Genomic DNA, 11,240 nt, shown 5'->3' on the forward strand with positions numbered 1-11,240 from the left:
TTGCTACTATTGCTACTACTGCTACTACTACTGCTGCTACTACTACTACTACTACTACTACTACTACTACTGCTACTGCTACTACCACTACTGCTACTATTGCTACTACTACTACTACTACTACTACTACTACTACTACTACTACCACTACTGCTACTATTGCTACTACTACTACTACTGCTGCTACTACTACTACCACTACTGCTACTATTGCCACTAATACTACTACCACTACCACTACCACTACTACCACTACCACTACCACTACCACTACTACTACTACCACTACCATTACCATTACCACTACTACCATTACTACTACTACCACTATCATTACCATTACCACTACTACCATTACCACTACTACTACTGCTACTGATACTACCACTACTTTCACTATTTCTACATTTTAGATGTACATTTTAGTCCTTTAGCATACTTACAGGGTCACTAGAAATATAGATCCTTCTGTAATATGCCAATATCATTTTACAAACCCAACAGTTCATCAGTGTCGTTAGTGACATAACTAGAACTGACAGCTTCCTACATGTTTACTCCATAATCTAAATATAAACTATATAGCTCTGTCTCTATCCATGGCCCTCAGCTGTCTCTATCCATGGCCCTCAGCTGTCTCCTCTGTCTCTATCCATGGCCCTCAGCTGTCTCTATCCATGGCCCTCAGCTGTCTCCTCTGTCTCTATCCATGGCCCTCCTCTGTCTCTATCCATGGCCCTCAGCTGTCTCTATCCATGGCCCTCAGCTGCCTCCTCTGTCTCTATCCATGGCCCTCAGCTGCCTCCTCTGTCTCTATCCATGGCCCTCAGCTGCCTCCTCTTTCTCTATCCATGGCCCTCAGCTGTCTCCTCTGTCTCTATCCATGGCCCTCCTCTGTCTCTATCCATGGCCCTCAGCTGCCTCCTCTGTCTCTATCCATGGCCCTCAGCTGCCTCCTCTGTCTCTATCCATGGCCCTCAGCTGCCTCCTCTGTCTCTATCCATGGCCCTCAGCTGCCTCCTCTGTCTCTATCCATGGCCCTCAGCTGCCTCCTCTGTCTCTATCCATGGCCCTCAGCTGCCTCCTCTGTCTCTATCCTTGGCCCTCAGCTGCCTCCTCTGTCTCTATCCATGGCCCTCAGCTGCCTCCACTGCCTCTATCCATGGCCCTCAGCTGCCTCCTCTGTCTCTATCCATGGCCCTCAGCTGCCTCCTCTGTCTCTATCCATGGCCCTCAGCTGCCTCCTCTGTCTCTATCCATGGCCCTCAGCTGCCTCCTCTGTCTCTATCCATGGCCCTCAGCTGCCTCCTCTGTCTCTATCCATGGCCCTCAGCTGCCTCCTCTGTCTCTATCCATGGCCCTCAGCTGCCTCCTCTGTCTCTATCCATGGCCCTCAGCTGCCTCCTCTGTCTCTATCCATGGCCCTCAGCTGCCTCCTCTCTCTATCCATGGCCCTCAGCTGCCTCCTCTGTCTCTATCCATGGCCCTCCTCTTTCTCTATCCATGGCCCTCAGCTGCCTCCTCTGTCTCTATCCATGGCCCTCAGCTGCCTCCTCTGTCTCTATCCATGGCCCTCAGCTGCCTCCTCTGTCTCTATCCATGGCCCTCCTCTGTCTCTATCCATGGCCCTCAGCTGCCTCCTCTGTCTCTATCCATGGCCCTCAGCTGCCTCCTCTGTCTCTATCCATGGCCCTCAGCTGCCTCCTCTTTCTCTATCCATGGCCCTCAGCTGCCTCCTCTGTCTCTATCCATGGCCCTCAGCTGCCTCCTCTGTCTCTATCCATGGCCCTCAGCTGCCTCCTCTGTCTCTATCCATGGCCCTCAGCTGCCTCCTCTGTCTCTATCCATGGCCCTCAGCTGCCTCCTCTGTCTCTATCCATGGCCCTCAGCTGCCTCCTCTGTCTCTATCCATGGCCCTCAGCTGCCTCCTCTGTCTCTATCCATGGCCCTCAGCTGCCTCCTCTGTCTCTATCCATGGCCCTCAGCTGCCTCCTCTATCTCTATCCATGGCCCTCAGCTGCCTCCTCTGTCTCTATCCATGGCCCTCAGCTGTCTCCTCTGTCTCTATCCATGGCCCTCAGCTGTTTCCTCTGTCTCTATCCATGGCCCTCAGCTGCCTCCTCTGTCTCTATCCATGGCCCTCAGCTGCCTCCTCTGTCTCTATCCATGGCCCTCTGCTGCCTCCTCTGTCTCTATCCATGGCCCTCAGCTGCCTCCTCTGTCTCTATCCATGGCCCTCAGCTGCCTCCTCTGTCTCTATCCATGGCCCTCAGCTGCCTCCTCTGTCTCTATCCATGGCCCTCAGCTGCCTCCTCTCTCTATCCATGGCCCTCAGCTGCCTCCTCTGTCTCTATCCATGGCCCTCAGCTGCCTCCTCTGCCTCTATCCATGGCCCTCAACTGCCTCTATCCATGGCCCTCAGCTGTCTCCTCTGCCTCTATCCATGGCCCTCAACTGCCTCTATCCATGGCCCTCAACTGCCTCTATCCATGGCCCTCAGCTGCCTCTATCCATGGCCCTCAGCTGCCTCCTCTGTCTCTATCCATGGCCCTCAGCTGCCTCCTCTGTCTCTATCCTTGGCCCTCAGCTGCCTCCTCTGTCTCTATCCATGGCCCTCAGCTGCCTCCTCTGCCTCTATCCATGGCCCTCAGCTGCCTCCTCTGTCTCTATCCATGGCCCTCAGCTGCCTCCTCTGTCTCTATCCATGGCCCTCAGCTGCCTCCTCTGTCTCTATCCATGGCCCTCAGCTGCCTCCTCTGTCTCTATCCATGGCCTTCAGCTGCCTCCTCTGTCTCTATCCATGGCCCTCAGCTGCCTCCTCTGTCTCTATCCATGGCCCTCAGCTGCCTCCTCTGTCTCTATCCATGGCCCTCAGCTGTCTCCTCTGTCTCTATCCATGGCCCTCAGCTGTCTCCTCTGTCTCTATCCATGGCCCTCAGCTGCCTCCTCTGTCTCTATCCATGGCCCTCAGCTGCCTCCTCTGTCTCTATCCATGGCCCTCTGCTGCCTCCTCTGTCTCTATCCATGGCCCTCAGCTGCCTCCTCTGTCTCTATCCATGGCCCTCAGCTGCCTCCTCTGTCTCTATCCATGGCCCTCAGCTGCCTCTGTCTCTATCCATGGCCCTCAGCTGCCTCCTCTGTCTCTATCCATGGCCCTCAGCTGCCTCCTCTGTCTCTATCCATGGCCCTCAGCTGCCTCCTCTGCCTCTATCCATGGCCCTCAACTGCCTCTATCCATGGCCCTCAGCTGCCTCCTCTGCCTCTATCCATGGCCCTCAACTGCCTCTATCCATGGCCCTCAACTGCCTCTATCCATGGCCCTCAGCTGCCTCTATCCATGGCCCTCAGCTGCCTCCTCTGTCTCTATCCATGGCCCTCAGCTGCATCCTCTCTCTATCCATGGCCCTCAGCTGCCTCCTCTGCCTCTATTCATGGCCCTCAACTGCCTCTATCCATGGCCCTCAACTGCCTCTATCCATGGCCCTCAGCTGCCTCTATCCATGGCCCTCAGCTGCCTCCTCTGTCTCTATCCATGGCCCTCAGCTGCCTACTCTCTCTATCCATGGCCCTCAGCTGCCTCCTCTGTCTCTATCAATGGCCCTCAGCTGCCTCCTCTGTCTCTATCCATGGCCCTCAGCTGCCTCCTCTGTCTCTATCCATGGCCCTCAGCTGCCTCCTCTGTCTCTATCCATGGCCCTCAGCTGCCTCCTCTGTCTCTATCCATGGCCCTCAGCTGCCTCCTCTCTCTATCCATGGCCCTCAGCTGCCTCCTCTGTCTCTATCCATGGCCCTCAGCTGCCTCCTCTGCCTCTATCCATGGCCCTCAGCTGCCTCCTCTGTCTCTATCCATGGCCCTCAGCTGCCTCCTCTGTCTCAGAAATAATGACAACACAGACAACATGGCTGCATCTCTGTCTAACTAATGATGACAACAGTCTGAAGTGGCTTCATCTCCTCGTCTCCTCTCCTTCATCTCAATAGTCTAGTAGCTTCCTCTCCTCATCTCCTCTCCTTCATCTCAATAGTCTTGTAGTTTCCTCTCCTCATCTCCTCTCCTTCATCTCAATAGTCTTGTAGTTTCCTCTCCTCCTCTCCTCTCCTTAATCTCAATTGTCTTGTAGTTTCCTCTCCTCGTCTCCTCTCCTTCATCTCAATAGTCTAGTAGCTTCCTCTCCTCATCTCCTCTCCTTCATCTCAATAGTCTTGTAGTTTCCTCTCCTCATCTCCTCTCCTTCATCTCAATAGTCTAGTAGCTTCCTCTCCTCATCTCCTCTCCTTCATCTCAATAGTCTTGTAGTTTCCTCTCCTCGTCTCCTCTCCTTCATCTTAATAGTCGAAAACTGGACAAGTCAAAGCAAAAATATGATGGATCTCTACCAGGAACTTGCGTTCCACTGTCCAGTTTCTTTCCCATGAGTGCGGATGAAGAAAGAGATGAGGTGATGAGGAGAATAAGCCATTGTATTGAGATGCACCCGGGGAGACAGTGAGGTCTTGTGATATTTGCTGTGTCATGATGAGGTAATCCAGTCTGTGCTACAGTTTGTCTGGTGTGTGTGTGTGTGTGTGTGCGTGCGTGCGTGCGTGCGTGCGTGCGTGCGTGCGTGCGTGCGTGCGTGCGTGCGTGCGTATGTGTGTGTTGTTAGGCAGGATGTCACCAGAAAGGAAATAGTCCTCTCAAATCAACAGGAAATAGGCCTCACAAAATGACAGGAAACACCAGACATCACTGATGGAGCTAGACACAGCTGAATCTCACTGACCAGGATGGAGAATCAATAACTCAGTAAATACTGCATCTCACTGACCAGGATGGAGAATCAATAACTCAGTAAATACTGCATCTCACTGACCAGGATGGAGAATCAATAACTCAGTAAATACTGCATCTCACTGACCAGGATGGAGAATCAATAACTCAGTAAATACTGCATCTCACTGACCAGGATGGAGAATCAATAACTCAGTAAATACTGTATCTCACTGACCAGGATGGAGAATCAATAACTCAGTAAATACTGCATCTCACTGACCAGGATAGAGAATCAATAACTCAGTAAATACTGCAGGTCACTGACCAGGATGGAGAATCAATAACTCAGTAAATACTGCAGGTTACTGACCAGGTTGGAGAATCAATAACTCAGTAAATACTGTATCTCACTGACCAGGATGGAGAATCAATAACTCAGTAAATACTGCATCTCACTGACCAGGATGGAGAATCAATAACTCAGTACATACTGCATCTCACTGACCAGGATGGAGAATCAATAACTCAGTAAATACTGCAGGTCACTGACCAGGATGGATAATCAATAACTCAGTAAATACTGCATCTCACTGACCAGGATGGAGAATCAATAACTCAGTAAATACTGCAGGTCACTGACCAGGATGGAGAATCAATAACTCAGTAAATACTGCAGGTCACTGACCAGGATGGATCATCAATAACTCAGTAAATACTGCATCTCACTGACCAGGATGGAGAATCAATAACTCAGTAAATACTGCAGGTCACTGACCAGGATGGAGAATCAATAACTCAGTAAATACTGCATCTCACTGACCAGGATGGAGAATCAATAACTCAGTAAATACTGCATCTCACTGACCAGGATGGAGAATCAATAACTCAGCAAATACTGCAGGTCACTGACCAGGTTGGAGAATCAATAACTCAGTAAATACTGTATCTCACTGACCAGGATGGAGAATCAATAACTTATTAAATACTGTATCTCACTGACCAGGATGGAGAATCAATAACTCAGTAAATACTGCAGGTCACTGACCAGGATGGATAATCAATAACTCAGTAAATACTGTATCTCACTGACCAGGATGGAGAATCAATAACTCAGTAAATACTGCATCTCACTGACCAGGATGGAGAATCAATAACTCAGTACATACTGCATCTCACTGACCAGGATGGAGAATCAATAACTCTGTAAATACTGCAGGTCTGGGAAGTATGTAACATAATATAATGTGGATGTAGCCATGTCTATGGGTGCCGACCTGGCTGTCTGTGTTTCTCCAGGTTTGTGAGGTATCCTGTATATAATACTGTAGAAAAGAGTCAAATACTGTAAGGGACAGTTTCCCGGACACAGATTAAACCTAGTTCTGGACTAAGAATCATTTCTGATAGAGATTCAGTCCAGGACGTGGCTTAATCTGTGTCCGGCTAACCACCCATAGATATTGTGTAGATACAAGGTACACTAGTTGTATAACTATACCACAGTCAGGGCAATGATGTGAAGGAACAGTTATAGGAATATACAGGAAGTACAGAACATCTTTATCTGTCTGGGGTCATTTGACTATGGAGGGGTGTGTTGTATTGACCTAGGCTCTGTTCCAAATGACAATCTATACCCGGTATAGTGCACTACTTTTGACCAGGCTATTCTCTGCTCCCCTTATCAGGAGCAGGTGATGTATCCAGCTACATTAGTGAGAAGTAATAACCTGTTAGAACCTGCTAGGTCTGCTTGCTAGGGTGTGACCATTTCCTCTTCCTTCTGAATGCTGCAAGGCATTTTATTAAAATACATTGTCCTCATGTGACCTGTGTCTCCACCCCGTTACAGAACTGGCATCTATGGCAATCACTTGATTATTCCGGCAGGTTCTGTGTCGTAACTGTAACCTTAGCCTTGGACTCTCAACCCGAGCTCTGGGACTTACTCTTGTGTCAGACACCTCCCATACTAACCTGTGACCACATGACAGAGGAAGTCATTGTTGGTGTGGTGCTGGTGTGGGGCCATAACGGTCTGTATCCAAAATGGCATCCTATTCCCTTTATAGTGCACTACTTTTGTTTTGACAAGGGCCACTTGGTAGTGCACTATATAGGGAATAAGGTGCCATTTGGGACTCAGTACCATCCGCTCCACTCTGAGAGGAAAAGGTTCGTTCCTGTCAGAGACCAGGCCACTCCCCCTGTTAATTCAAACAGGACAGGTTAGTTCCTGTCAGAGACCAGGCCACTCCCCCTGTTTATTCAAACAGGACAGGTTCGTTCCTGTCAGAGACCAGGCCACTCCCCCTGTTTATTCAAACAGGACAGGTTCATTCCTGTCAGAGACCAGGCCACTCCCCCTGTTTATTCAAACAGGACAGGTTCGTTCCTGTCAGAGACCAGGCCACTCCCCCTGGTTTATTCAAACAGGACAGGTTCGTTCCCTTTCAGAGACCAGGCCACTCCCCCTGGTTTATTCAAACAGGACAGGTTCGTTCCTGTCAGAGACCAGGCCACTCCCCCTGGTTTATTCAAACAGGACAGGTTCGTTCCCTGTCAGAGACCAGGCCACTCCCCCTGTTTATTCAAACAGGACAGGTTCGTTCCTGTCAGAGACCAGGCCACTCCCCCTGTTAATTCAAACAGGACAGGTTCGTTCCTGTCAGAGACCAGGCCACTCCCCCTGGTTTATTCAAACAGGACAGGTTCATTCCTGTCAGAGACCAGGCCACTCCCCCTGTTTATTCAAACAGGACAGGTTCATTCCTGTCAGAGTCCAGGCCACTCCCCCTGTTTATTCAAACAGGACAGGTTCGTTCCTGTCAGAGACCAGGCCACTCCCCCTGGTTTATTCAAACAGTACAGGTTTGTTCCTGTCAGAGACCAGGCCACTCCCCCTGTTTATTCAAACAGGACAGGTTCATTCCTGTCAGAGTCCAGGCCACTCCCCCTGTTTATTCAAACAGGACAGGTTCGTTCCTGTCAGAGACCAGGCCACTCCCCCTGGTTTATTCAAACAGGACAGGTTCGTTCCTGTCAGAGACCAGGCCACTCCCCCTGTTTATTCAAACAGGACAGGTTCGTTCCTGTCAGAGACCAGGCCACTCCCCCTGGTTTATTCAAACAGGACAGGTATGTGTAACGTCAGTGAAATAAAACACCTGATTCCTCTATTCATCCTCTGCAGTTTTTCTCTCCCATCCCTCGTTCCTGTTCCATTACAGAGTGTTGCATCATGCTGTTATACAGAAGGGCTTTTATAAGGACTTTTCTTATACAACTCTACACTAACTATTTCTATACTGAGTCCATATAACTGACACATGCGCTCTCAAGGGGTGAGTCATACTGTTATGAGGTATACAAATACTGTGGGGGTTTTCTTACGGGTTCCTTTTACTGGTTCTACAATTAACAATTTGTATACCGACACATCCTCTCAAGGGTTTACCAGTACACACCCATAGAACCACGCACACACACGTAAACACAAATAGCCAAACCACATCCCCCACATCTACACACACACACACACACACACACACAGACACACACACACACACAACAGACAGACAGACAGACAGACAGACAGACAGACAGACAGACAGACAGACAGACAGACAGACAGACAGACAGACAGACATAGACACACACACACAAAAACGCAGACACACACACACAAAAACGCAGACACACACACACACAGACACACAGACACACACACACACACAGATGTCCTAACCTGGCAGTGAAAACATGTAGAGGCCCCCCAGGATCCCCTTCCTAACCTGGCAGTGAAAACATGTAGAGGCCCCCCAGGGTCCCCTTCCTAACCTGGCAGTGAAAACATGTAGAGGCCCCCCAGGGTCCCCTTCCTAACCTGGCAGGGAAAACATGTAGAGGCCCCCCAGGGTCCCCTTCCTAACCTGGCAATGAAAACATGTAGAGGCCCCCCAGAGTCCCCTTCCTAACCTGGCAGTGAAAACATGTAGAGGCCCCCCAGGATCCCCTTCCTAACCTGGCAGTGAAAACATGTAGAGGCCCCCCAGGATCCCCTTCCTAACCTGGCAGTGAAAACATGTAGAGGCCCCCCAGGATCCCCTTCCTAACCTGGCAGTGAAAACATGTAGAGGCCCCCCAGGGTCCCCTTCCTAACCTGGCAGGGAAAACATGTAGAGGCCCCCCAGGATCCCCTTCCTAACCTGGCAGTGAAAACATGTAGAGGCCCCCCAGGATCCCCTTCCTAACCTGGCAGGGAAAACATGTAGAGGCCCCCCAGGATCCCCTTCTATAACACCATATAACACCTCTGCAGAGTTCATACTGTAGGACTGCTTTATACCAACCTGCTATGGATGTTAATACCATATAAATACTATAAATAGATTAGATAAATGACTACAATGTAGATATATTATCTTTCTATGTGTGTGTGTGCGTGCGTGTGTGTGCGTAACTGATCATCATGTTTACCTAGACAAACCAGAGATGGACCGTCTATTGGTTATTATGGAAATAGATTGGCCTGTAGTGTTTGTTTCTGTTTACTTATGAAAGCACACATCAACGATGGTGGAAACAGCATTACTTACACAACCTACCTAGACTGGAAACAAACTATTCAGGGAATTCTAGGTAATGACATTGCTGAATTCTTCCACCGTGTTACTCCATCTCCCAGCATGCTCTTCACTCAGCTACAGTTCCCCGGTGAGCTCTCTGTTCGACAGCAGCTGTGATCGATACACATGATGTCCTCAGGCCTTCTTTATGGGGTCAGTGGATAAGAGACCACAGACAGAGCCCTTTATAAAATACACCGTAATGTGCCAATGTGTTGTGTTGTGTTAGACTACAGCATATGCAGTAGTCTAAGTTATTGACTAATACCCAGTCCCAATAGCATCATCAGAGTTCCCTCTGTCCTCTGAGTCTGACCTAATGGTTCCATAGTGTGATTGAGTGAGAGTAGTACTATGGGTATCAGCATGTCATAGATATTGATAGAGAGTAGTGTAGAGTCAACCTGGTCTCAGAGCACTTCGCAATATTCTTTACGTAAATCCGAGACGCTCCGTTTAGTATGATATGTTATGTTTTGCATGGTATGCACTCATTTGTGAATGTCCATCACCCATTAAGTATGATATGTTACGAATTACAATTCATATGTTACAATTTTACAAAACGTACAATATGTTAAGAATTTGCAAAACGCACAATAATTTACCAATTTGCCAAATGTATGATACGTTACGAATTCTAGCTAGGTGGCTAACGTTAGCTAGCTGGCTAACGTTAGCTAGGTTAGGGGTTAGGGTTAAGTTTAGGAGTTAGGTTAAAGGGTTTAAGGTTAGGGTTAGGGGAAGGGTTAGCTAAGAGGCTAAGTAGTTGCAAAGTATCTAAAAAGTTGTAACTAGTTGAAAAGTTACTAATTAGCTAAAATGCTAAAGTTGTCTGTGATGAGATTCAAACTCACAACCTTTTTGCGTTATATGCCCACCCCTCCATCCCTCCCAACTACTCTACTTTTGTGTTTGCCTTAAGTAACCATATTAAACCTAACATATCATACTAATTTGAGTGTCTCGGCTTTATGTTGACTATTTGACGTCTAGTCTATGAGACCAGGCTGGTAGAGTAGTAGTGGTAGTGTCAGCACGTCATAGATATTGATAGAGAGTAGAGTCAAATAGCTGTAGTGCTGTGAGCCAAGAGATCCTTTTGGCAGGCGTCTATCCATTCCTAGACAGCTCTCAGACCACTTACAATGCTACATTAATGTGTTGATTGAAAGCGGTTGGACTGATTTAAATAGCTTGGTGAAGGTGCTTACAGAGTCAGACTAAGGTCAATGAAAAGGGTCCTGAGAAGCAATGGATATGAAATTGGCACAATTTCCAAATTATGATCCAATTTTGGACAGAGTAGATCTGTTTGTGTTCTTGCCAACTCTGTTACTATCATTGTCAAGCCCAACACTGGCACCCAGGCTAGGTTAAGAGGTACAGATTGACTGGCACCCAGGCTAGGTTGAGAGGTACAGACTGACTGGCACCCAGGCTAGGTTGAGAGGTACAGACTGACTGGAACCCAGGCTAGGTTGAGTGGTATAGACTGACTGGCACACAGGCTAGGTTGAGAGGTACAGACTGACTGGAACCCAGGCTAGGATGAGAGGTACAGACCGACTGGCACCCAGGCTAGGATGAGAGGTACGGACCGACTGGCACCCAGGCTAGGTTGAGAGGTATAGACTGACTGGCACCCAGGCTAGGTTGAGAGGTACGGACCGACTGGAACCCAGGCTAGGTTGAGAGGTACAGACTGACTGGCACCCAGGCTAGGTTGAGAGGTACAGACTGACTGGAACCCAGGCTAGGTTGAGAGGTACAGACTGACTGGCACCCAGGCTAGGTTGAGAGGTACAGACTGACTGGAACCCAGGCTAGGTTGAGAGGTATAGACTGACTGGCACCCA

The sequence above is a fragment of the Salvelinus namaycush genome, chromosome 3 (assembly GCF_016432855.1).
Source record: "Salvelinus namaycush isolate Seneca chromosome 3, SaNama_1.0, whole genome shotgun sequence".
Lineage (NCBI taxonomy): Eukaryota > Metazoa > Chordata > Actinopteri > Salmoniformes > Salmonidae > Salvelinus > Salvelinus namaycush.